Below are 26340 nucleotides of genomic sequence, written 5' to 3'. Positions count from 1 at the left end.
TGATTGACTTATTTCACTCAGCATAATGTCCTCCAGTTTCATCCATGTTATGCGATGGTTCACTGATTCATTATTGTTCTTTCTCGTTGCATAGTCCACTCATATTTTTTGATGTGTGTGTTTATTGCTATAAATTGACCTCTGAGCACTGCCTTTGCTGTGTCCCGAAGGTTTTGATATAATGTGTTTTCATTCTCATTTGATTCTAGGAAATTTTTTAATTCTTTCTTTGATTCCTTCTATTACCCAGTGGTTTTTAAGCAATGCATTATTCAGTTTCCATGCATTTGATTTTTTTTCCCTTGCTCTTTCTGTTACCGATTTCCACTTTTATGACATTGTGATCAGAAAGTACGCTTTGTATTATTTTGATGTTTTGGATTTTATTGAGGATTGCTTTGTGACATAAAATGTGGTCTATTCTGGAGAATGTTTCATGTGCATTGGAAAAGAATGTGTACTTTGCTGCTGTTGGGTGTAGTATTATACATATATCTATGTGGTCAGGTTGGTTGATTTTGACCTTTAGATCTTCTGTATCTTTGTTTAGTTCCTTTCTATACTTTGTGTCCTTTACCAAGAGTGGTGTGTTGAAGTCTCTTACTATTATTGTGGAACTGTCTGTTTCTCTTTTCAGTGCTGTTAGAGTTTGTTTTATGTATTTTGAAACCCTGCCATTGGGTGTGTAGATATTTATTAAGGTTATGTCTTCTTGGTGGACTGTCCCTTTAATCATTACATAATGTCCTTCCTTGTCTTTTATGGTTGATTTAGCCTTAAAGTCTATTTTATCTGAGAATGGTATTTCCACTCCTGTCCTTTTTTGGTTACTGTTTCCTTGACATATTTTTTTCCATCCTTTCACTTTTAATATTTGTATGTCCTTTGTATCTAAGGTGTGTCTCTTGTAGATAGCATATTGATGGGTTGTGATTTTTATCCATTCTACCACTCTCTGGGTATTTACAGTTGCATTTAAGCCATTTACATTCTGTGTGAGTATCAATAGGTATGAGTTTATTGCTGTCATATTGTTGTGCTTTATTTGTGTGGTGCTGACGTTTTGTTCCTCTTACTTTCCTGTGATGAGTTCCTTTTGTTTGTGGGTTTTCTCCCATTATTACAGATGTTTTACTGAGACTTCATGTTTTTCTTTTTTCTTTTGATGAGTACGTTTGTTAACTTTCTTTGTGGTTACCTTGAAATTTACCCTTATCTTCCTAAGTTTGAACTGGTCTTTAATATTTGATATTACCTTGACTTCCTCTCCATTTGAAAGTTCTATAAATACACTGTTTATTCCCCTTTTATTGTTTTGATGCTTTTGTCATTTACAGATTGATGTCTGTGTTTCCCTGTTTTAAGTCTTTTAGCTTTGTTTTATTATTGAGAGTTCTTTACCTGGGTTGAGCCCTGGTGGTGTAGTGGTAAAGAGCTTGTCTGCTAACCAAAAGGTCAGCAGTTCAAATCCACCAGTCACTCCTTGGAAACCCTATAGGGCAATTCTACTCTGCCCTATAGGGTCACTATGAGTCAGAATCTACTTGACGGCAATGGTTTTACCTATATTGGTATCTAACTGAAGCTCTCCTGTGTCCTAGACTCCAGTTGTTGTCGGTTCTCAAACCGAAGGCTCCTTGTAATATTTCTTGTAAGTTTTGTTTTATTTTTACGAATTCCCTTAATTTCTGTTTATCTGGAAATGTCCTAAATTTGCAAACATATTTGAGAGAGAGTTTTGAGGAATATATTATTCTTGGTTGGCAGTCTTTTTCTTTCAAGGTTTTATATATGTCATCCCATTATCTTCTTGCCTGAATAGTTTCGGCTGAGTAATCAGAGCTTAGTCTTACTGTTTTCCCTTCGTAAGTGACTTTTTGTTTTTCTCGAACTGCTCTCACATTTCTTTCTTTGTCTTTTGGTTTGGCAAGTGTGATCTGATATGTCTTGGTGACTTTCTTTTGGGGTCTATCTTATATGGGGTTCATTGAGCCTCTTGGATGGTCAGCTGTTTGTCATTCATGATATTTGGGAAGTTTTCTGCCAGCACATCTTCAACAATCTTCTCTGTGTTTTCCATTCTCTCCCCCGGTTCTGGTACTCTGAGCATGCACAAATTTTTGCTCTTGATTGTGTATCACATAATTCTTAGGTTTCCTTCACTCTTTTTTTCTGATGTTTCTCAAAGTGGTGTCCATGGATTTGTCTTCAACCTTGCTGACTCTGTCTTCTATTGTTTCAGATTTTCTCCTAAAACCTTCTATTGAGCTGTCCATTTCTGAAATATTTTTGTTTATCTTTTGGATTTCTAGGTGCTGTTTTTGTATGATTTCAAATTATTTTATCATTTTGTTATTGTATTATTTTCTGGATTCTTTTGTTGCTTTGTCTGTGTTTTCCTTGATTTTGTCTATGTTTTCATTGGGTTTGTCTGTGTTTTCCTTAATCTCTTTCTCAATCTCTTGCAGAGCCCTAAATATTAGTATTTGGAATTCCATATCAGGTAGTTCCACTGCCTTTTCTTCTACTGGAATCTCATTGGGTTCTTTATTCTGGTCACTTGTTGGAGACATCTTGTCCTGTTTTTTTATATGTTTTGATATTTTCCGCTGTCTCCAAAACATTAAGGTATTATTTTCTTTATTTATTGATTGCAAGTTCATTTGTTTCATCTTGCTTCTTTGTTTTGTTTTAATATGTCAGGGCAAGTGGGCCAGACATGATTTATTGCTTGCTTATCTGTGGGCATGATAGCTCTCATGACTTTCTTCAGGTGGGCAGAGCAACAGAGGACAGAGCAAGCCCACTTTGCTGTGCACCTGTTTAGTGAGGTGGCTGAGTGCAGACTGGGCAGACACTGTCTGCCTCCTAATGTCGGTACAGTGGTGTGGGAGTGTTCATAGCCCCTTGCCAGACAGGGATGGGTGTCATACAGGGAGTGGTGTGGGCTCGATTTCCACCATTTAGCAACATGTCAAGTGGTGGGAAGGAAGGCACAGTGCAGACCTGGGACAGTGGTGGGCCTGAATGCCTGGAATGCACTAGCTGTGGCAGCATGGCAAGGGCTGGTGGGAAGGGGGGGGGGGTGGCGTATGGAGCTAGGTCGGGGAAAGAGAAAAGAAAAGAGAGAAAAAATCAGAGGAGCTGGCAGATGGGAGCAGGGCAGACCTGGAGGCCAGTTGGAAGGGGCGTGGTCATGTACAGGGCTAGGTGGGAGGTAGAAAGAAAAGAAAGAAAATGAAAAATGAAAAAAGTGGTGGCATGGTAAGGGCTGGCAGGGGGAGGCAGTCCAGTGGTGATCTATCCCATAGTGGCTGGTAGGAAGTGGGGGAAGGTGGAGTACAGGGCTAGGTGAGAGGGAGAAAGAAAAGTAAGAAAGGAAAAAAGAAAAAAAATGGCAGTATGGTGGGGGCTGGTGAGTAGGGGTGGAGTAGACCTGGGGGCCAGTTGGAAGGGAGGGAAGATGACATGCTAGGCTAGCTGGCAGGGAGATAGAAAAGAAAGAAAAAATTTGCTGCATTGTGGGGGCCACAGATAGGGGCAAGGCTGACCATAGGCAATAGCAGGCCAGTGCACTGGTGGCTTTCTAGCCATGGTAGCATGGTGTGACCCAGTGGGGAGGAGTAGAGGTGGAGTACAGGGCTAGGTGGGAGGGAGAAAGAAAAGGAAGAAAGGGAAAAAAATGACACCATGGGAGACAGAGGGTGGGGGCAGGGCAAAATCAGGCTGGCAGTGGGCTGGTGGCACTCTAGCCAAGGCAGCACAGCATGACCCAGAAGAAAGGGTGGAGATGGAGTATGGGACAGAAGACTGAGTTACTGGGTGCTCTGTCTCCTGTTGGAAGCTCTGTGAAGTTGCCTTCCAATATTCCTTGTCCAGGATCATTGTTTGCTGTGCTCCAAGATGGCAACACTATGCCGAGTTAGTTGGCAGGGGACCTCCACTCCATATCTCTCCTCATTGTCTGTTTTCATTCAGTTTCTTCTTCCTTTTGGTGTTTGACCTTGTTCTTTATCCCTTCATTTGATGCTTAGGGTTCCAGGATTGATGTTTGTATCTGTTTTACTTAGTTTTTTGGGTCTTCGCTGCAGAAGGATGGCATGATGTGTCTGTCTAGGGCATCATGTTTGAGATGAAACTGAGAATTTGTATTTCTAACAAGTTCCCAAGTGATGTTAATGCTGTTGGTTTGGGACCAATTCTGAGCAGTGGTTCTCAAAATTTATTGTACATAAGAATCACCTTAGGATTTGTTAAAATGTAGACTCTGATTCAGTAGATCTGGGATAGAAATGCAAATTCTCAACAGGGGTTTGAACTAACCAAACTGGTTCAAAGTCCTGCTCTGATACACCACAGAGGTAGCCCTTGATTAGTTATTACTGTGGTTTATTAAAGGGAACTTTCTGAGAGGTATGTTTGCTCTTTAAGTGGGCTTCAGCCTTATCAGTTCTCACCACCTCATTTTAGAGAGCTAGTCCACATCTTTTTAGACAAATAAATTCTCAGGTATATTTAAGGTTGGGAACCTAAGATCTTATAAGTGCTTAACAAACCGGTAGGCCAGTACTTCTCAACCATTGCTACACAGCCTCTGGGTGGGTCATAAGGTAATTGAAAATCTAATGTGCACAAAGTATGTTTCATACATAGATATGTATCATTTTTTTTCAAATATGTATAGGCCACTGTAATTTAATAAAATACTTTGCCATTTTAAAACATTACTGAATTTATAATATTTTTGCTAACTATATTTTTCCTATCAAGAGTTTGAAGAACAATTACTATCATATCATTTTTTTTAACATGATGAACATAATACCTGTCATTGAACTGTAAAGATTGTTAAAATGGCAAATGTTTTGTTACATATATATATATTTACCAAAATAAAAATAAATAATTTTGATGGTCTAAAAATGTAGGAACTATTATCACAAGTCGAGTTGACTGATTAGAGAAGTGGTTTCTCGACTTTTGATAACATATCACTATCAGTAAAAAAAAAAAATTAGCTCATACATTCCAATATATGCATATTCATTTATTTAAGCAATATACATGTATTATTATACTAACGTATTCATACACTTTATAAAATTTGGTTAAAATTGAAAATTTTTTTTGTTTTTTTCACAGGTGATATTATTTTTTTTATGAGCCACTGAGAGTGGTTTGAATTCCAAGTTTAAAGGATATCCCAGGGTGATAGTCTAAGCTGTTCCTCTAGTCTCTACTGGTCTAGTAAATATGGCCTTTTTTAGGAATAAAATTGAAAATTTTAAATAAAATTTCAAACTTGGTTAAAACAATGAGCTAAAAATAAGACCAAAAAAAAAAACAAACTCGTTGCCATTGGCTCAATTCTGATTCATTGTGACCCTGTAGGACAAAATAGAACTGCCCCATGGAATTTTTGAGGAATGGCTGGTGGATTCAAATCACCAACCTTTCAGTTAGCAGTCAAATGCTTTAACCACTGCACCATCAGGGCTCCAAGCTAAAAATAGATATATGTCAGAAATTTCTTCTAATATCCCTGAAATCTGGTCACCTCCTTTTGGAAGATCACTTGGTAGAAATAGGAAAAGATATTAAGGGTTGTCTGTAGAAATAAAGGGAATTAAGTTAATATACTCTGGAAGAAACTGTACAGGTCAGTTAGACCTTGTGGAAAGGGCTTCTGGGTACTGCTGACTTATTAAATTTTCTACTGACTCTGGCCAAGTTGGTATAGCAATAAATCACAAAGTACATAGCCACATTGTCTCACCTGTTTTATACGTCAGCACTGCTGTTTGGAAAGAATTATATACAACAAGCTTCTAAGTAAGTGAAACTGCTTTTCTTAAAAAAAAAAAAAATCACCTGTCTTTATAAATCAAGGTTTAAAGTCAGTAAACAAACAGAAAAGTATTTTAATATTCGGAATTAGATGCTTGCAAAACTGTTGAGAGCTAAGTATCCAGGATTGACGCCCAGAATCATCCCACAGAATTAGTCACCAAGATAACTGCCGCCCCAACAGCACGAGGAAGAGAGAGAATCAGGAAGCTGCCAGAACAACTGATGACAGCAGGACAGCACCATTTGAGCCAGGGATCCGGGGGCCAACACCAAAGCGGTTGTCTCCAGAACCACACCAAGCCTGCTGCATCTACCTCAGAAAAATAGGGGACTCGTAGGCTTCTGGCTTTCTCCCCACTTGACTTAGTTCTGAATTTGTGTTCTGTACAAGTATATCTGAATGGAGAAGTTAAATCATACCCGAAACTTGAGTGGTACAGCCTTCACCCTTATAGGAAGCCACACCAGGAAGAGGTGGAAACAGATAGTGAACTAGCCAATCTACTATGTCTGCCAAAATGTTTGCAAGCCTACCTATCTTAGCAGGAAAAATTATATAATAACACTCTTCTTCTGGTGGTATCATGTTATAATAACGAATAAATATGAAGAAAAATTAAAAAGAACAGAGACAAAACCACAAACGGAATTCTCTTTCATAAAATTATGAAAAAGTTGTAAAGAGATGAGCAGGGCATGGGGGAACGTTGGATGAGAAGTATCGCGTAGGGAGGCGATCTATTTATAGGAGGGAAAAGGGAAGTAGGTTATCATCTCAGGAGAAGGGTACAGCTCACAAGGCAGACACCCCCTGTAGAGGGGCATCTGGCTGCTGCTAACGGGTTTGCTCTCCCATTAACCCTGGCAAAGATAAACCATGTGATTATGTATCTGTGTTACCTTGTCTGCTTTTCTCATCAGATTGCTGGCTGAAAGGAACCAGAAAAGGCAAAACTTGCCTTGCTAGTATTGCGTATCTGTGGGTTAGAGCATCAGGCAGCCTGCCCCTGCCAGAGTCTCAGATGTGCCCAGAGTGGGAATAAAACAAAAGTCAACAAGGAATGGGGAGCAGAAAAATAAAAACGATTTGCCACTTGAATCTTCCATTCTGGGTCAACTTAGTTCCCTGGTGGCTGAGACTATTAACTGCTGAATACCTTTTTGGGAATTGTCCTCCAAGGGAGGCAGCTGCCTTGCCCAAGGTTACACCCCCTCCTGTACGGGGGTGTGACTGGCAGCCCACCTCCAATGACTGGTAGATGTGGGAGTACAAAGGCCTGGCTTCTTTGTCTCAATTCTGGACAGATCTAAAAGGCCATAACAGCTCCAAAACTCCTCATGGGGTTGACCATAGTCCCTGCTGTTACAACTAGTCCAACTTTTCCCCCTTGCTTTCCTCTAAATCTTGCCTCCTTACATCCTTAGAAACATTCTCAAGAGCACTCCCTAATAAACCTCCAGTCTTTGACTCAGAGTCTGTTTCCTGGGAATTCTACTGAAGACACCACTCTAAAACTAGGATCCTTTCATGGAAGTCAAGGTCCTAAGTGGGAAAATAGGAATCCCAGCACGTGGTTCTAGGTTGTGTACATTTATCCAATTCAGAATGTCTGATCACATCTGAATGGCTGGCAGGGAGGTCCTGCAAGGGTATGTTTGAACTGAGGGTTTAGGGGAAAGAAAAACGACTGAACACTGTAAGAGGTTGACTACTAGTCCCAGATAATGAGGCCACAGCTGTTAGAAAATAAGAGCCATATTCCTACCAATTTTCCTATGCCCCCTTCCCCTATTCTTCACTCTGGCAGGTGGGGAAGGAACTTACCCATCTGGGAGAGAGAGATGGGTAGGAGACTTGGGTACATGAGATTGGTCAAGGTGAACACTATGGTTCTAGTAGAGAATCGACAGCAGCATCACCTGAAGGCTAGACTCAGATAGCCAGCCTGATTCATCAGGGCAAATGTCAAAGATCTTAGTGAGAGGATCTATAATGGAGAAGTACAGCCAGAATCCTCCTTAGAAGGGAGGATGGCGAGACTTTGTCTCACGTACTTTGGACATGTTACCAAGAGGGACCAGTCCCTGGAGAAGGACATCATGCTTGGTAAGGTAGAGGATCAGTGAAAAAGAGGAAGATCCTCAACAGGATGGAATGACACAGTGGCTGCAACAGTGGACTCAAACATAGCAATGATTGTGAGGATGGCGCAGGACCAGGCAGTGTTTCATTCTGTTATACACAGGATCACTGAGTCGGAACCCACTGGATGGCACCTGACAACAACATAACTGAGAGCTGCTGAAGTAAAAGCCCTTATTACCCACTAAAGTTTCTGTGGGAAACTGAGAGAATGAGGAAGCTTGTGACTTACCCCAGGGAATAGTCCCAGTACTCTTCTCCTTTGATGTCAGTTCTGAAATTGTTGGGATAAACAGAATCTACTAGAAAATGATGGGTCCCACAGGCATCAATATTGGTGCCCACTGGCGTAACAGCAATGCTTCAACCCAAGACACCAAGAGCATCAGGTGAAGTTTAGAACCACCACGGAGATCAGAAAGCCTGGGGGGACCAGCCAGCTAGCTGGTTGGGGTGGACCAGGAAGGAACGGGTGAGTGCTTATTTTTACTCTAGTACACCATCAGGCTCTGGGGCTGTTAGGTGACATTATGTCATCCCTGATATCAGGGACTCGTCTCTAACTCCTCTGGCTCACACACCACAAACTTTTGGAGGCTTAATCAACATGGACGCAGGACCAGAAACATGACTGCTCATAGGTCCACTTTTTCTGCAAAGCTATTGTCAACATGGCAGGGTATGCCACCCTAGAATTCCAACTATTAAGCAGTGATTCAGAAGCTGAAGCCAGAATGAAATTTATGGATTACATAATTGTAGCTGGATGGCTAAATCCAGGATGGGTAACAGGAAAACAACAGCCAATTTCAACAGTCTTGGGAAGCAGTGGATCTTACTCAAAAGAGAAGCAAGTATAATAGATGACATTTTTTTAAATGGTAGAATTACAAACTCCTAGACAATGAGAAGAAGCCCTGGTGGCGCACTGGTTAAGTGCTCAGCTGTTAACCAAAAGGTTGGGTGTTGGAACTCACCAGCAGCTCCATGGGAGAAAAGACCTGGCAATCCACTCCTGTAAAGATTACAGCCTAGGAAACGCTGTGGGGGTAGTTCTGCGTTGTTCTATAGGGTCGCTATGAGTGGAAATTGACCAAACAGCAGACAACCACCATAGGCACTGAAAATAGTTACAAAAGCAACGATGAATTAGGCATTTGGAGTCACAATCTCTGTGATTATCACAGGACTTTATTACTGCGAATACATGCACCTAATTGCATCTTATTTTCTTCAGAGTACAAACATTCCCTGGAACAGAACAGTAAGCCACCCACAAATTAAAGCAGCATATAATCAGAATCAAGACTGAAAGAAAACCTCCCGGGAAAAGCAAGTTAGGAGTACACCTAATTGAACGGCGCCATTGCTGCGATCCCTGGCGTAATCCCTGAGATGAACTAGTCAGCTGGCAGGCTCCCTGCAGCCTTTCCCCCCGGGGGCCGGCTAGCACACGGAGAGGAACCATGCTCAGGGACTGCTTTGACCCTCTTACTGCAGGTTCTCTGCGCGTTCTTTGAGCGCTCAGGAGATTTCGTTAGAGTTTTGCTTTGGGCTTTTGATTGTCAGTCCCCGGCAGGCAGTGACACACCTGACTGGTAAGGTAAGCCAGCATTACCAGCTCTTAGTGCAGCAGGTCTAGAGAGAAGCCGACACACGGTAGGGAAATGAGAACTGGGCGCCGCGCTGAGAGGAGAGCCTTCACCACTAGTTAGCTGGGCCACTTCAGACAGCATCATATGTTATAGCCCATTTCAGAGCCTTAGTTTCTTCCTATGCTCAATGGAAAGGTGGATCTTGCAGGAGTCTCTTTAATTCTAACATTCGATGACAGAACAGTACCTTTCAGTAAAATCCGAGAGGTCAGAATGTTAGATGAAGACCAAAAATAACTGAAGGGGGAAATGAGCAAGTTCATCAGAGAGAAGGACAAACCCAAAGGTGTTTTCCATTCCTAAAACCCATTGCCTTCGAGTGGATTCCGACTCATAGCGACTCTATAGGACGGAGTAGAACTGCCCCATAGAGTTTCCAGGAGCACCTGGTGGATTTGAACTGCCAACTTTTTGCTTAGCAGCCGTAGCACTTAACCACTGTGCCACCAGGGTTTCCATTCCTAGTACCTGTTACAGCAAAGGATGACAGGAAATGGAGCCCAGATCAGATACAGGTTTATGCAGATCATGTAACATCTCCAGTCTTGGCTTACGGCCCCCATTTTTATCACTCCTGAGTACTATTTTCTAATGAACCATTGATCCACAGCCCTTCCTACTTCATTTTAGAAAGTGCTCAGTACAAAGCAGAGTCCCTGGGTAGTACAAACTGTTCATGCACTCAGCTACTAACTGGAATGTCCACCCATGGGCGCTTCAGAAGAAAGGCCTGGCGATCCACTTCTGAAAAATCAGTGATTGAAAACCCTATGGAGGACAGTTCTACTCTGACACAGATGGAGCCACCATGAGTCAGAATCAACTTGAGGGCAATTGGTTTTAATACAGAGCAGCCCTGGTGCCCCCACTTTCAGTGGGCCTGGGACAGCATATTTCTGTCTCCTGAAACTGGTAGCTGTGGGCTCCGGCATGACCCAGCACTCCATCCCTGCCAGACCAGAGTGCACTGCAGGGAAGCTGAGAGTGAGGCGCGGAAGCCTGCTTGGCTAGAGTAAGTCCAGATGATGTCTTCGTTATCTTGATCGCTAGCTGCCTACAGCCCACACCTGAAGAAACACCCATCCTAACAGCTTTCCCACTGCAGCATTCCCTCTGCACTTACTTTCTCCCTTCTCTCATACTCACCCATCCATCAGTCCAAAAGAATTCCATGAGGAAGGTATCTTCAAAGAAACATTTGTTTTGTTTTATTTTTATCTGCAGGCTAACCTGCTAACTGGAATCATTCATCAATACTTAATAAAGTAATTTATATTGAGCCTTCAGCAGAGGTTCTCAAAGGGCTTTGCAAGCATTACCTCGGAAATCTTTACCCAGGAACATTATTATCGCATCAAAGATGAAAAACTGCAGGCCAAATTGTGGAGACTGTCTCCCAATCCCACAGTGAAAGATACCCCCAATTCTTGAGTACGTTCTGTACCCTTAGGGCATTAAGGCAAAGGACAGAGTAGGGTCGGTAGTGCTGAGGCCATTAGTGCCAGCCTCTTGTACCCTTACCTGTGGCTGGATGCTGGCCAGTCTCTGCCTGCTCACAGCTCCTACCTGCAGGGAAGACAAGGCCTCCGGGGACCTGATTCCTCTCCTGAATCCCCATTGCCAGAGAATGGGGCTCCAGGCAGTCTGAGGGGAGAGGATTCCTAACCTCTCTCCTCTCTCCTCACCTGTATCACCAATTCCTGTTAATCCCCATTGCCAGAGAATGGGGCTCCAGGCAAGCTGCCGGGAGGGGTTCCTAACCTCTCCTCACCTGTGTCACCAACTTCTATTAATCCTACGTCAAAAATCTCTCAATATCAGTTCCCTCTCCCTTTTAACTGTTTCTGCCTTAAGTAAAATTCCTTATTGTTTTTCCTGTAGACTTTTGCATAAATCTTCTCACTGATTTTCTACTCTTCCTTCCCTCTCTGAGGTATCTTTTACTGACCTTCTAGAGTGATGCCTCTAAAATACAAATCTGAGTGCGGCCCTCCCCTTGTTATAAAAAAATGTAATCTACCTGTAACCTTACAACTATTGAAGTAGCTTTAATGATACACACCCAACTTTCATAAGCTTAAAAATCTCCTTCCTCTTCTTGTTTCCCAGGAGTCCCTGGGGGTGTTGCATCATACATATGCACCATGCAGTGTACTTCTTGTTCTACTGCCTATAGCAGTCGGCTTCTTCACAACCAGCCCTACTTCTGCTGCCTGTAAGCACTTCCTTCCCCCATCCCTCCTTCCAGACCACTGTCCAGGCACTATCCCCGTCACACCACCTGGCCCACCAACCCTATTGCCCAGTCTGCAACTTTCACCTGCTCGGGATCACTTGTTCATTTCTTTGCTGTGACGTGAATTGGCAAATGAATGCCCATGATGTGAGTTAGGCTCTTCCTTAGGATCCCACAGCAGGTTGTTTGTTTTCTGATGCCTTTTACCATCCTTTTGGCTTTTCACAGCTTTCTCCTTCACCTCCTAACTCTAGAGGGCATGTCCACCCCTCTAGAGTGGCCGGAACAGATATTTATTTTATGATGTACCTGGAACCCCTTCTCTTCCCTTAGTCTGTCAGTCTGTTGCTAGTCAAATTCAGAGAACCAAATTCTTTCCTCCCTTGGGGATGATTTTCTCTGATGACCCTGTCCCTTCTTCTGCTGAGCTTCTGTTGCTTCTTCTGTGTGTTAGTCATTCCTGTATTTGTCTAAAACCCAATTGTCGATACTATTTGAGATCTTCTCTCTGAGGGCTCCTTAGCATCCATGAATATAATCCAAGCAAGTCATCACGGGAGGCTTTGCATCATGAGACTCCTACACCTCATCATCTCTTGGGCTCAACTGGGACCCCCTTCCCCCACATTTCACTTTAATTTCCACAAAGTATCTGCAGGATAAAAGTCTAAACTTCTTGGCATAACATACAGACTCTCAACCCAGCCTCTCCTCTCTTTCAAATTTCATCTCATCACTCCTCTGAACTTCCCAGTCATCGAAAGCTCAAAGTGTTTTCCCACTAGACATGGCTGTTCCTGGGCGTAAAGCCCTTGCTTATGTTGTCCTTTTACCTGGAGTGCTTTTTCCAACACCCCTGTCCACCACTCTCTAACTTCGAGACCTAATTCAAATGTCACCTCCCTGTGATGCCTTCCCAGACTCCTCCAGGAGGAGATCATTGCTCTGTTTCTGTGTCTCCCCACCCCAGTCTTGCATTTATCCTGATACGGTGCCAGGATGACACTACCATATGTTTGTCCAGCAGCTGTGAGCTCCTTGAAAAATGAAGGAATTCATTTTTGGGATTCCAATGCTAGCACAGTGCCTGTCATTTTGGAGAAATGAATGAACTAAGAAGTTTAAGTGTTCAAACACGAAGATTCCCGACTCCCAGGTGAGGTTTTTACTAAAGCAGCATATGGAATGGTAGGAAGCCTCTTCAGACTCACGGGTCTTAGTTAAAGTCTGTACCAGCAGTGATGGGAACCTGATTGGGTTTCCTCCTTGAGGAAAACATGTCTCATTTAACCAGAGCAATAGTATTTCTCAACCATGTACTCCTAAATTAGAAAACCAGTTGTCATCAAGTAGATTCTGATTCATAGAGACCCCATAGGAGTCAGAGTAGAATGGTGTTCCATGGGGTTTTCAGTGGCTGATGTTTCAGAAGTAGATCACCATGGCTTTTTTTTCTGAGGCACCTCTGGGTGGACTTGAACCTCCAACCTTTCAGTTAACAGCCAAGTGCACTAACAGTTTGCACCACCCAGGGACTCCAGATAAAAAAAGATAACCTAAATGGTTGAGATAACATGCTGTATTTGGACATGTTTTCATGTCCATATGTAATTGAATATTTTGTTCATTAGGATTTTCTTCACAAATGTTAAGGAAATAACTTTATAAAAGATAGCATTTCCAGAATGTGCTACATCATAATATCATAGTCCACTATTAATTAATGATCTATAGAAATATGCTATGCACCTTGACTCCATATGTGGATATTAGTCCTTCCCTTAAAGTCTAGTTCTATGGTGTGGCAGATTAGGTGGATGATAGTGTCAATATCTGAGCTGGTGAATAGAGAAGAAACATGGGTTTATGGGGAATTATGTTGAATTTAGTTTTGAATATTATAATAAATATGTTTCCTAAATATGTTCAATTCTCCCACTTCTGGGCACATGGTGGGATTCCACTTTCTAGCTCACTGTGGTTGAGTGGGGCCATGTGACAAGTTCTGGCCAATAATTTGTGAACAAAACTGTGGTCATTTAAGTGCCAGTGTGGAGCCCTCCAGAGCATGATCTCTCTCTCTCTTTCTGCCTTGGCAATGGGCAATTCTCCATATGGTGGCTGCTCTGTCAACCTGAATCCCTCCCACCTAGCCCCATGCACCACCTCTCCTACCTTCCCATTGCCCCCAGGTCCACCTCAGTCCCACTTATGCGCCCCCACTGCACCACAATTTTTTTTCCTTTTCTTTTTTCTCTTTCTTCCTTTTCTTTCACCCTCCCGCCTAGTCCTGTACACCACTTCCTACCCCTTCCTGCTGGCCCCCACCGCATGTCTGGGGCCAGAGAGTCACCAGCCAGCCACTGCCCCAGTCTGCCCTTCCCCTACTCGCTAAAGGCAGCATATACAGGCATACCTCAGAGGTATTGCAGGTTCAGTTCCAGATCAGTGCAATAAAGCAAGTCACATGCCTTTTTTTGTTTCCCAATGCATATAAAAATTATGTTTACTGTATACTGTAGTCTGTTAAGTGTGCAATAGCATTATGTCTAAAAGAATGTATATACCTTAATCAAAAAATACTTTATTGCTAAAAAATGCTAACCATCATCTGAGCCTTCAGCGAGTCGTAATCTTTTTGCTGGTGGAGGGTCTTGCCTCAATGTTGATGGATGCCGACTGATTAGGGTGGTGGATGCTGAAGGATGGAGTGACTGTGGCAATTTCTTAAAATAAGACAACAATGAAGTTTGCCACATCAACTGAATCTGTCTTTCATGAAAGATTTCTTTGTAGCATAAGATGCTATTTGATAACATTTTACCCACAGTAGAACTTCTTTCAAAAATTGGAGTCAATCCTCTCAAACCCTGACACTACTTTATCAACTAAGTCTATGTAATATTCTAAATCCTTTGTTGTCATTTCAACAAAGTTTACAACATCTTCACCAGGAGTAGTTTCCATCTCAAGAAATCACCTTCTTTACTCATCCACAAGAAGCAACTCTTCAGTCATTGAAGTTTTATCATAAGATTGCAGCAATTCAGTCACATACATCTTCAGGCTCCACTTCTGATTCTAGTTCTCTTGCTATTTTCACTACATCTGCTGTTACTTCCTCTACTGAACTCTTGAACCCCTCAAAGTCATCAATGAAGGTTAGAATCAACTTCTTCCAAATTCCTGTTAATGTTGATATTCTTCTCCCATGAATCACAAATGTTCTTGTGGCATCTGGAATGGTGAATCCTTTCCAGAAGGTTTTCATTTTACTTTGCCCAGATCCATCAGAAGAATCACTATGTATGGCAGCTATAGTGTTATGAAATGTATTTCTTAGATAATAAGACTTGAAAGTCAAAATTACTCCTTGATCCATGGGCTGCAGAATGGATGTGTTAGCAGGTGTGGAAGCAACATTAATCTCCTTATACATCCCATCAGAGCTCTTGGGTGACCAGGTGCATTGTTAACGAGCAGGAACATTTTGAAAGGAATCTTTTTTTTCTGAGCAGTCAGTCTCAACAGTGGGCTTAAAATATTCAGTCAACCATGTTGTAAACAGATGTGCTGTCATCAAGGCTTTGTTGTTCCATTTATAGAGTACAGGCAGAATAGATTTATCATAATTCTTAAAGGCCCTAGGATTTTCAGAATGGTTTAAGTGAGCATTGGCTTCAACTTAAAGTCACCAGCTGCATTAGCCTGTTAACAAGAGAGTCAGCATGTCCTTTGAAGCTTTGAAGCCAGGCATTGACTTCCCTCTAGCTATGAAAGTCCTAATGGCATCTTCTTCCAATATAAGGATATTTTGTCTACATTAAAAATCTGATGTTTAGTATAGCCACCTTCATCAATTAACTTAGCTAGATCTTCTGTATAACTTGCTGCACCTTCTACATCAGCACTTGCTGCTTCACCTTGCACTTTTTATGTTTTGGAGATGGATTCTTTCCTTAAAACTTGTCTTAGTTATCTAGTGCTGCTTAGTTATCTAGTGGAGATTTAACAAAGAGAAATTTATTCTCTCACAGTCTAGGAGGCTAGAAGTCCAAATTCAGGGTGCCAGCTCCAGGGTTAGGTCCTTGTCATCAATCTTCCCTTCGTCTAGGAGCTTCTTGGTGCAGGGACCCCAGGTCCAAAGATGTGCTCCCTTCCTTGTTCTTCATTCTTGGTGGTAGGAGGTCCCTCTCCTCTCTGCTTGATTCTCTCTTTTTATAGCTCAAAGAGATTGGCTTAAAATACAACCTAATCCTGTAGATTGAGTCCTGCCTCATTAACATAACTGCCTCTAATCCTGCCTCATTAACATCACATTGTTGTTGTTAGGTGCTTTTGAGTGGATTCTGACTCACAGCGACCCTACAGGCAGAGTAGAACTGCCCGATAGGGTTTCCAAGAAGTGGCTGGGGGATTTGAACTGCAGAACTCTTAACCACTGTGCCACCAGGGCTCCCATTAACATCATAGAGGTTAGAATTTACAACACATAGGAAAACTGCATCAAATCACAGAACGGTGGACAACTACACAATACTGGTAATCATGGCCTAGCCAAATTGACACACATTTTTGGGGGGAACACAATTCAATCCATAACACACCTCATGAACCAAACTCTGCTAGCTTCAAACTTTTCTTCTGTAGCTTCCTAATCTCTCTCAGCCTTCATAGAATTGAAGAGAGTTAGGGCCTTGCTCTGGATTAGGCTTTGGCTTAAGGGAATGTTCTGGCTGGTTTGATCTTCCATTTGGACTACTAAAACTTTCTCCATATCAGCAATAAGGCTGTTTCACATTTTTATCATTCATATGTTCACTGGAGTAGCACTTTTAATTTCCTTTGAGAACTTTTCCTTTGCATTCAGAATTGGGCCGTTTGGTACAAGAGGCCTAGCTTTTGGCCTGTCTTGGCTTTCAACATGCCTTCCTCACAAAGCATAATCATTCCTAGAGCTTTTAATTTAAAGTGAGAGACATGAGACTCTTTGTTTCACTTGAACACTTAGAGGCTATTGTATTAATTGGCTATTGTCATGTCTCAGGGACTGGAAAAGCGTGAGTAGAGGGAGAGAGGCTGGGGAATGGCCGGTCGGTAGAGTAGTCAGAACACACACAACATTTATCAATTAAGTTCGCCATCTTATATGGGCACAGTTCGTGGCACCCCAAAACAATTGCAATAGTAACATCAGAGATCACTGATCACAGATCACCATAACAGATCTAATAATAATGAAAAAGTCTGAGATATTACGAGAATTACCAAAGGTGACACAGAGACACGAAGTGAGCACATACTGTTGGCAAAATGGCACCAATAGAGTTGCTTGATGCACGGTTGCCACAAATCTTCAATTTATAAAGAACTCAGTATCTGTGAAGTCCAATAAAGCCAAGCACAATGCAACAAGGTGTGCCTGTAACTTCTTCAGGATTCAAATAAACTGTATGCCGACGATACTTTTGGATGGAGTCAGTTCTTTCCTTGCACACAGACATGGGGTCAGAACAGGCAATTACAATGTACCAGTCTTCAGACTGTATGAATTTAGAAGAATTGGAAACCATCAAAAATGAAATGGAATACATAAACATCAATATCCTAAGCACTGGTGAGCTGAAACGGACTGGTATCGGCCATTTTGAATCGGAAAGTCATATGGTCTACTATGCCAGAATGACAAATTGAAGACGAAAGGTGTTGAATTCATCGTCAAAAAGAACATTTCAAGATCTATTGTGAAGTACAACCCTGTTGGTGATAGGACAATAATCATGCACCTACAAGGAAGAACAGTTAATATCACTATTATGGAAATATATGAACCAAACACTAAGGCCAAAGATGAAGAAATTAAAGATTTTTATCAACTTCTGCAGTCTGAAATTGATCAAACATGCTATCAGGATGCATTGATAAATACTAGTGATTGGAATGTGAAAATCAGAGACAAAGAAGAAGGACTGGTAGTTGGAAAATATGGCCTTGGTAGTAGAAACTACGCCAGAGATCGCATGATAGAATTTTGCAAGACCAATGACTTCTTCATTGAAAATAACTTTTTTCACCTACATAAATGGAGACTATACACGTGGACCTCACCAGATGGAATACAAAGGAATCAAATTGACTACATTTGTGAAAAGTGATGATGGAAAAGCTCAATATCATCAGTCAGAACAAGGCCAGGGACCACCTGCAGAACAGACCATCAATTGCTCATGTGCAAGTTCAAGTAGAAACTGAAGAAAATTAGAACAAGTCCACAAGAGCCAAAATACAACCTTGAGCATATCCCATCTGAATTTAGAGACCATCTCAAGAATAGATTTGACACGTTGAACACTAATGACCGAAGACCAGACGAGTTGTGGAATGACATCAAGGACATATACATGAAGAAAGCAAGAGGTCATTAAAAAGACAGGATAGAAAGAAAAGACCAAAACGGATGTCAGAAGAGGCTCTGAAACTTGCTCTTTAACTTCGAGTAGCTAAAGTAAAAGGAAAAAATGATAAAGTAAAAGAGCTGAACAGAAGATTCCAAAGGGTGGCTCAAGAAGACAAAGTAAAATATTATAATGACATGTGCAAAGACCTGGAGGTAGAAAACCAAAAGGGAAGACCACGCTTGGCATTTCTCAAGCTGAAAGAACTGAAGAAAAAATTTAAGCCTCAAGTTGCAATACTGAAGGATTCTATGGGGAAAATTTTAAATGACGCAGGAAGCATCAAAAGCAGATGGAAGGAATACACAGAGTCACTATACCAAAAAGAATTGGTCGATGTTCATCCATTTCAGGAGGTACAATATGACCAGGAATCAATGGTACTGAAGGAAGAAGTCCAAGCTGCATTGAAGGCATTGGTAAAAAATAAGGCTCTAGGAATTGACAGAATACCAATTGAGATATTTCAACAAATGGATGCAGCGCTGGAGGTGCTCACTTGTCTACACCAAGAAATTTGGAAGGCAGCCACCTGGTCAACCAATTAGAAGAGATCCATATTTATGCCTATTTCCAAGAAAAGTGATGCAACCGAATGCAGAAATTATTGAACAATATCATTAATATCACATGCAAGTAATGATATCATTGCTGATGTCAGATGAATCTTGGCTGAAAGCAGGATACCAGAAAGATGTTTACCTGTGTTTTATTGACTATGCAAAGGCATTCAACTACATGGATCATAATAAATTATGGATAACATTGCAAAGAATGGGAATTCCAGAACACTCAGTTGTGCTCATGAGGAACATGTACATAGATCAAGAGGCAGTCGTTCGAACAGAACAAAGGGGTACTGCATGGTTTAAAGTCAGGAAAAGTGTGCTTCAGGATTGTATCCTTTCACCATACCTATTCAATCTGTATGCTGAGCAAATAATCTGAGAAACTGAACTATGTGAAGAAGAATGGGACATCAGGATTGCATAACCTGTGTTATGCAGATGACACAACATTGCTTGCTGAAAGTGAAGAGGACTTGAAGAACTTACTGATGAAGATCAAAGACCACAGCCTTCAGTGTGGATTACATTTCAACATAAAGAAAACAAAAATCTCACAACTGGACCAATAAGCAATATTATGATAAATGGAGAAAAGTTGTCAAGGATTTCATTTTACTCAGATCCACAATCAACACCCATGGAAGCGCCAGTCAAAAAATCAAAAGACGCATCTCATTGAGCAAATCTGCTGCAAAAGACCTCTTTAAAGTGTTGAAAAGCAAAGATGTCATCTTGAAGACTAAGGTATGCCTGACCCAAGTCATGGTGTTTTCAATTGCCTCATATGCATGCGAAAGCTGGACAATGAATAAGGAAGACCAAAGAATTGACACCTTTGAATTGTGGTGTTGGCAGAGAATATTGAATATACCATGGACTGCCAAAAGAATGAACAAATCTGTCTTGGAAGAAGTACAGCCAGAATTCTCCTTAGAAGCAAGGATGGCGGGACTACCTCTCACTTACTTTAAACATGTTATCAGGAGGGATCAGTTCCTGGGGAAGGACATCATGCTTGGTAAAGTAGAGGCTCAGTGGAAAATAGGATGACCCTCAACAAGTTGGATTGACACAGTGGCTGCAACAATGAGCTCAAGCATAACAATGATTGTGAGGATTTGCTGGACTGGGCAGTGTTTTGTTCTGTTGTACATGGGGTTGCTGTGAGTCAGAACTGACTCCACAACACCTAACAACAACAACAACAACAATCTTCAGACTGAGAAAACCAATTACTAGCCAAGGATTCGTGGCTAAATCCTACAACAGAAAAAGGGGTGGCTTAGAGATCACAGTGAGAGAGACTGTACCCAGAAAAACAAAAAAGATTCAGGGCGCCTCATTCTACTGAAATCAGAGAAAGACTTTTTGGTTAGATTAAGGAGAGCTTTTCAAAGTGAAGTTATAAGGAGAAAGGTGTGGATTTTTTTAGATCTTAAGATCTTAAAAATTTTCATCCCCTAAAATAGTTATGTCAATTCTAATTTATTGTTATGCTATGTTTTAAAAAGTTGTATCTCGTATGAGTGGGAGAATGTGTTTATTCAAGTGTTTAGTTAATTGCTTCTCTGGAGAAACTATTGAACCAATAGCCCAGGAATTGATGTAACCTGTGGAACCTTCACATTTTAGGCAGGTTGCTTAGGAAGAGAAGTAATTATGAGTATGTATTACTTATGTTTTCAATCCTGGTGAACTCAAAGATCTCCCTTTGTTTTCTTTAAAAACCAAGACTAAGCAATCAGCTTTATGTTTGTTCTTTTTCTCCTAATACTCATTCTCACCCTTCTCAGTCCTCCAATGTCAAGATCATCTTCTAAACAGAAAGTAAGCCCAACCCAATCTTGCACCCACCATCAGGAGGCAAGAGATCTTGAAGGAGCAGGAAAAACTTGGGTTCGCAGCTTCTCCCTCGAGAATTCTACTCAGAAGAGTAGCCCTACATAGGGTTTCCTTCATGCCTCCTTAATGAACATCAGTTAGATAGTAGGTGGTGCAGTGGTTAGGAGGTTGGCTGCTAACCAAAAGGTCAGCAGTTTCACTCCACCAGCCCCTCCTTGGAAACACTTTGGGGCAGTTCTACTCTGTCCTGTAGGGTCACTATGAGTCAGAATCACCTCGACGACAACGATTTTTGTTTCTGTTTTTAATAGTGATGGTGGCCCTAGTGGAGATAGACAACAATTTGTTGAGATTTAATTATGTGCCAAGTATTACATCAAGCATTTCACATACATACAGTGGTTCTAATCCTTTGAACACCACTGCAAAGTAGATTTTATGATCTTCATTTGTGATCCTTAAGGTTGTGTGTTAACTTGGCTGGGCCATGATTCTTAGTGGTTTGGTGGTTACGATGTAGTTTGGCAGTCATATAATGATATAATCACCTTCATCATGAGATCTGATATAATGTGATCACCTCCAAGATGGAATCTGCTGATGGGAGTTTCCTTGGGGGTGTGGCCTGCATCCAATATAGGTGGCCTTTCTGGCAAGGCTCACTGGTTTTTGCTCATTCTGGATCCTGCAGCTGGCTCCTGTTCTCTGACCTCCAGTTTTGGGGACTTGATCTAGCAGCTTGTCTGCCGATCTTGGGATTTGTCAGCTTCCAAGGTCTGGATCTTTGCCAGCCCCTGCAGCTATGTGAGTCGGGAGAAGCCTCCAGCCTGACCCACAGATTTGAGGCTTTCCAGCCTCTACAACCACGTAAGCCATTTCCTTGATATAAATCTCTCTCTCTCTCTCTTTCTCTCTCTCTCTGCATACATATAGATGCTTCACTGGTTTTACTTCTCTAGAGAACCCAGCCTAAGACACCATTTAATATAACCCAATTCTCTGTGATAGATGACATAGATACAGATGATATAGATATAGATATAGAGAAGGAGTACTGGTGGCACAGTGGTTAAGCAGTCGGTTGCTAATCAAAAGGTCAGCAGTTTGAATCCACCAGCTGCTGTGCTGGAGAAAGATGTAGCAGTCTGCTTCTGTGAAGATTACAGCCTTGGAAACCCAGTGGGGCAGTTCTACTTTGTCCTATAGGGTTGCTATGTGTTGGAATTGACTGGATGGCAATGGGTTTGTTTTTTGGATAGATATGGATAGATATAGGACCCTTATTGGTGCAATGGTTAAGTGCTCAGCTGCTAACTGAAAGGCTGGTGGTTTGAACCCACCCAGCAGCTTGGCTCCATGGGAGAAAAGACTAGGTGATCTGCTCCTGTAAAGATTATAGCCTAAAAAACCCGAAGGGTCTGTTCTGCTCTGTCACACTGTGTCGCTATGAGTTGGAATCAACTTGATGGCACCTAACAACAACAACATTGATAGAAATAGATCACCACCCTTCTGCCAGTGTGTCACACTGGTGGATTATGTGTTGCTACGATGCTAGAAGCTATGCCCCCAGTATTTCGAATACCAGCAGGGTCATGCATGGTGGACAGGTTTCAGTGAAGCTTCTAATCTCCGACAGACTAGAAAGGCCTGGTGATCTACTTTTGAATATTAGCCAATGAAAACCCTATGGATTACAATAGAGTATTGTCCAATATAGTGCTGGAAGATGAGCCCCCTAGCTTGGAAGGCACTCAAAATATTCAGTGGCCACAACAATGGACTCGAACATACCAAGGATTATGAAGATGATACAGGATTGGGCAACGTTTCCTTCTGCTATACATAAGGTCACCATGAATTGGAGCTGACTCCCTGGCAACTAACAACAACAAAAACAAAGGTAGAGATAGAGATGGATAGAGATATAGATATATAAAATCTCATTTACTTCTGACAATGATACTGTAGGGTGGGTATTGTTATTTTACATTATGGGTAAAAATATCTGAGTCCCACTGAGGAGAAAAAGCTCACCTCAGGTCATTTAGATATTAATTAACGGAACTACAATTCACAGGTAAGCCTCTCAATATGCTTTCTAGTCTCCCTTTGATGACCTAATCTGGAAAACTCAAATCCATAAAGGGGTGACACTATCACTATAAAGCAGAATACATGCCCTGGTTCCTCCTTCTAAATTTTAATAGGATATAATTGGATAAAACTTAGTTTGGAATATTTTTGATGATTAATGACTCAGTAATAAAGGCAAAGCAATCAATTAACGACTGTGTTTAATTATGAAAATCATTAATTATTTGAGTTAGTTAATACTAAGATTATAAAAAAGTCAATTAAGAAAAGAAATCATGCAACATTTTTACAATTTAGACAAAATAAAAGGAGCCTAAGTGGTGCAGTGGTTAAACGCTCGGCTGCTAACCGAAAGATTGGCGATTCAAACCCACCTGTGGCTCCATGGGAGAAGGATGTGGCGATCTGCTCCCGTGAAGATTATAGCCTTGAAAACCCTATGGGGCAGCTCTACTCTGACCTACTGGGTTACTGTGAGTAGGAATTGACTCAACAGGGACAGGTTTGGTTTTTTGGTGGGTTACACAAAATGACAGTTCCCAACTACTAGCTGAAAGGTTGTAGGATTGAACTTATCCAGAGATGCCTCAGGAGACAGGCCTGGTGATCTACTTCCTAAAGGTCACAGCCTTGAAGACCCTATGGAACACAGTTCTACTCTGCACACAGAGGGGGGTCACCATAAGTCAGAGTCCACATGATGACAACAAGAGAGAACATAACTTTACCACAGCTCTGTAGTCATTTATGGGATCGTCTTTTATGCATCTGATTCTTTTTCTAAGCTCTTGGTTCCTTGGGGCCAGGAAGTTTGTCTTACCTTTACACCCCCAATGCCTGGCACAGTGCTTGGTGCATGAGAGGGAGTAGCTCATCTGATTTGGCACCTGCGTTTGGCCTCATACCTTATCTGTCTCCTTCGAACCTGGATGAGTTTCTATCTCTAGTCTTCCCCAGTTTGGTCTACAGCCATTACTAAGTTAGGCCCTCATTCTGACAAAGGCAGGTGTAATAGTTTTCTCTAGCTGCTGTAAAAAATTACCACAAACTTAGTGGATTAAATAATACAAACTTATCATCTTTTGGTTCTGGGAGTCAGAAGTCCACAGTGGATTTCACTGCGCTAAAGTCGACCTGTTGGCAGGGCGGGTTCATTCTGGAGTCTCTAGGAGAGAATCTGTTGTCTTTCTTTGTCCAGCTTCCAGGTGTTGCCCACATTCTTTGGCTCACGGCCCCTCCCTCCTCCTTCAAATCCAGCCGCAGCCAGTTGTGTCCTTCTCACATCAAATCACTCTGCACTTCACCTGTTGTCACATAGCCTTCTCTGACTCTGAATCCTCTTCTGCCTCCCTCTTCCACTTTTAAGGACCCTTCTGATTACAGTGGGCCCATCTGGATAAGCCAGAATAATCTCCCCATCCCAAGGTCAGCTGATTTGCAACCCTAATTATATCTTCAATCTTAATTCCCCTTTGCCACATAACCTAACTTATTCACAGGTTCTGAGGATTAGGACGTGAGCATCTTTGTTGTTGTCGTTAGCTGCCATCAAGTTAGCCTCTGACTCACAGCAATTCCAAGCAAAATGGAAGGAAATGCTGACCAGTCCTGTGCTATCCTCATGACTAGTTATGGATAGGACTCTTGTGATCCATAAGGTTTTCATTGCCTAATTTTTGGAAGTAGCTGGCCAGGTCTTTCTTCCTGGCCCGTCTTAGTCTGCAAGCTCTGCTGAAACCTGCTGAGCATCACAGCAACACACAAGCCTGCACCAACAGATGGGTAGTGGCTTCACATGAGGTGCACAGGCCAGGAATCAAACCCAATCTGCCACATGGAAGACAAGAATTCTACCACTGAAGCCCCACTGCCTCATTATTCTGCCTTCCACAGCAGGGTATAAGTACAATCCTACAGATGGAGAAGGTCAAGTGGAGTGGGCAGAGGGCGAGGATGAAGTGTGTAGAACATTGGCTAAGTGTGTAGTCTCTGCTCTCAAACAAAACTTAGTTCAGCTTCCAGCCTCACCACCTACAGCTTCAGGAGGTAGCTTCATATCCAAGAGCCCAGTTTTATCATCTGCAAAGGGGGTGAAGGTATATCATTAAATGATACAATGAATTCAAATTGCTTAGCACAGACCCTAAAATAAGAATAGCAATGATTTCCCTGGCTATTTGTGAGCTCTTGCTAAGTGCCCAATAAGATGGCAGCTGTCCTTGTTAGAGGATGATGGTGTAACTGAGAATCTAAGTAAAGGCTTGTGAGCCAACAGTCCAGCAATAGGGACTGAAAGCAAAAGATTAATCCAGCAAAGCTCTGGAGCCTATGGTGGATTCCAAACATGGCCAGAGGTCGTGTAGTTCAGTCAAAGCCTGGGAATATTTGCCTTCTCTGCTAAATTAGGAAAACCTGGTAGCGTAACAGTTAAACATTGGGCTGCTAACCAAAAGGTTGGCAGTTCAAATCCACCAGGTGCTCCTCAGAAGCCCTATGGGGCAGTTCTTCTCTGCCTTATAGGGTTGCTATGAGCTGGAATCGACTTGACGGCAATGGGTTTTGTTTTTTATTTTTTTTCCTGCTAAATTATATGCTGCAACTCACCCAGTCTCCTTGCCCTGGGATTTGAAAGACTGTTGTTTGCATCTTAGCTGACTCTTCTAGATCAGTGTCTCCTGGCGGTAAATCAAGATGCATAAAGAAGTTTAAAAGCAAATTCAAGTTATCAGGGTTTAGGACATGTGCCTCCTACATGGTTGGGTAGAGGCCGCAGCCTTGAAGTCCTTAAAAACAGTATCTCTAAGTAAAATATATCCTCTAAGGACAATGTGAAGTAGTTCAGTTAATGGTATATTAACTGACAGGAACAATTTAGCAACTGTCATCATATAACAAAATAATAACACCTTAGGTTTCCAGAAGAGACTGACATACTAGCAGAGAATATCTCAAAACTAGACAAAGTGGACAACTGTATACTCAAATCAAATGATAATTAAATATGAATGTCATTTAATTGCTAAAGTGATTGGATATATTTCTTATTTTATTTTTGATAACATTGCTACCTGTACTAAAATTTGTCCTGTGTGCTAAATTATCTGCTGTGTTTCACTCTACTATCCTTGCCCCCAGTGATAACTGAAAATATTCTAATAGAATTATTAAGCATCCTGGGTGGCACAAGTGGTTTGCAACCAGCTGCTAACCTGAAGGCTGGCAGTTAGAACCCACCTGACCACTGCACGGAAGTAAAGGCCTGTCTATCTACTTCCATTGAGAACCCTATGGAGCACAGTTCTACTCTGACTCACATGGGGTCGCCATGAGTCAGGGTTGCCTTGATGGCAACTGGTTGACAAATCAATTAGAGATGGCACACAGATGAAACCAAGTTATCCTCCCTGAGCTACAGCATTTCAGCTATACATGCAGTTGTTGAACTCAGGAGTTACTGCCACCAAAGAACAAAGCACTGCTCATATCTTATGGG

Source organism: Trichechus manatus, unplaced genomic scaffold, assembly GCF_000243295.1.
Source record: "Trichechus manatus latirostris isolate Lorelei unplaced genomic scaffold, TriManLat1.0 scaffold00205, whole genome shotgun sequence".
Classification (NCBI taxonomy): domain Eukaryota; kingdom Metazoa; phylum Chordata; class Mammalia; order Sirenia; family Trichechidae; genus Trichechus; species Trichechus manatus.
This window is presented reverse-complemented; position numbering follows the sequence as displayed.